The sequence below is a fragment of the Taurulus bubalis genome (assembly GCF_910589615.1).
Source record: "Taurulus bubalis genome assembly, chromosome: 8".
NCBI lineage: Eukaryota > Metazoa > Chordata > Actinopteri > Perciformes > Cottidae > Taurulus > Taurulus bubalis.
In genome coordinates, this window is record NC_136596.1 from 2,203,373 (window position 1) to 2,205,872 (window position 2,500).

Below are 2,500 nucleotides of genomic sequence, written 5' to 3' on the forward strand. Positions count from 1 at the left end.
ACCACGGTTCAGCACCAGCTGCGGTCCAGTCGGGCTGCTGTGAAAAGAGCAGATTCTGTCCACGCAGACGGTGAGTTTGCAGTGTTGGAAAGACAAGTTTGACCAGAAGGAATCGGTTCAGGAACATTGTGGCGGGAAGAAATCATCATCTCCTTACTCTATCTCTAAGGCCGAGCCAGAGGAAACTCATCTCCTTACTCTATCTCTAAGGCCGAGCCAGAGGAAACTCATCTCCTTACTCTATCTCTAAGGCCGAGCCAGAGGAAACTCATCTCCTTACTCTATCTCTAAGGCCGAGCCAGAGGAAACTCATCTCCTTACTCTATCTCTAAGGCTGAGTCCTAAGGAGGAAACTCATCTCCTTCCTCTATCTCTAAGGCTGAGCCCTAAGGAGGAAACTCATCTCCTTACTCTATCTCTAAGGCTGAGCCCTAAGGAGGAACCTCATCTCCTTACTCTATCTCTAAGGCCGAGCCAGAGGAAACTCATCTCCTTACTCTATCTCTAAGGCCGAGCCAGAGGAAACTCATCTCCTTACTCTATCTCTAAGGCCGAGCCAGAGGAAACTCATCTCCTTACTCTACCTCTAAGGCTGAGTCCTAAGGAGGAAACTCATCTCCTTCCTCTATCTCTAAGGCTGAGCCCTAAGGAGGAAACTCATCTCCTTACTCTATCTCTAAGGCTGAGCCCTAAGGAGGAACCTCATCTCCTTACTCTATCTCTAAGGCTGAGTCCTACAGAGGAAACTCATCTCCTTAGATAAGTAATCGACGTAATCCTGAACCAGGAAGTGAAAAAAAGCCGAGAGAACGTTCATTTGTTCGTCACGTAAACTTCTTGACTTCCGTATTTTTTCCTGACGGACATATTGTATTCTACTATATTGTATTTTTATATATTGTCTATATTGTAATATATTGTCTATATTGTCTATATTGTAATATATTGTCTATATTGTAATATATTGTCCATATTGTCATATATTGTCTATACTGTCTATATTGTCTATATTGTAATATATTGTGTATATTGTCTATATTGTCATATATTGTCTATATTGTCATATATTGTCTATATTGTCATATATTGTCTATATTGTCTATATTGTCTATATTGTAATATATTGTCCATATTGTCTATATTGTCTATATTGTCTATATTGTCATATATTGTCTATATTGTCTATATTGTAATATATTGTCCATATTGTCTATATTGTAATATATTGTCTATATTGTCTATATTGTCATATATTGTCTATATTGTAATATATTGTCTATATTGTCATATATTGTCTATATTGTAATATATTGTCTATATTGTCTATATTGTCATATATTGTCTATATTGTCTATATTGTAATATATTGTCCATATTGTCTATATTGTAATATATTGTCTATATTGTCTATATTGTCATATATTGTCTATATTGTCTATATTGTAATATATTGTACACAGAGGCTCTGAAGTCAAACTGACACGACACACTTTGTTTCTCCTCTCGACCTCGACAAAGGAACCTTCCGTTCTTACCTTTCACAATAAAAGCCCCACACTGCCACTGTTTACCAGAGGGAACCTAAATGCACGAAAGAAGGAAAAGTCAATAACATATTCAAATACAGAATCTTGAGGCTCCACATCAGTTCAGCTGAATCTATTCAAACCCGCGAGTATCTTAGTATTTTTTGTGTCGTTAATTCGTCGCGCAATTCCTGCACGTTGTTCATTTTATTTGTTCAATGATGTATTTGAGGGACAGAACACGTGAATGAACCCTCAGCATAGAAGACAAGATGTAGACGTGTTCATTCACATCACATGACCAGGTGACATGACAGGTGAGGCTGAGCAGAACATTCATGCGTTCAAACGGATCTCTTCCCCTCCAGCTGATCTGAGAGCAGCTGCAGAGCTCGGCCTGATTAGCATAACTGGTGGTGGGAAAGGAGCCGCTCATCAATCAGGAGGTGTTGGGAAAGTGACCACGCCGAAGACCCTGTTTGAGCAGCGGGCTCCGAGGGGTCAGCCGGTGTGTGTGTGTGTGTGTGTGTGTGTGTGTGTGTGTGTGTGTGTGTGTGTGTTTAGTCACTAATCAAATTTGAAGAGAGCGAGAGGCGTCACAGCCTTCATCCTCCCGTCGCTCCTCGTCCTCCTCCTTCACGGCCGGTGGCCTTCGCACCCCATCTGACCACGCCACAGAGGCCAAGGTCAAACTAACCCCCGCACACACACACACACAGACACACACACACACACACACACACACACACACACACACACACACCATCTCATCACCTCCTCCTCGCCTCAAATTCCCCCCGCCGCGTCCCCTTTGTCCACCTGTTGTCCTGGAGACTCGATTGCTACTGAGACCACCCCTCTGTGTGTGTGTGTGTGTGTGTGTGTGTGTGTGTGTGTGTGTGTGTGTGTTAGAGGTCAGGCCAGGAGCTAAAATAACAGATAATCCCACAGAACACTGGTCAGGCCGTGACACC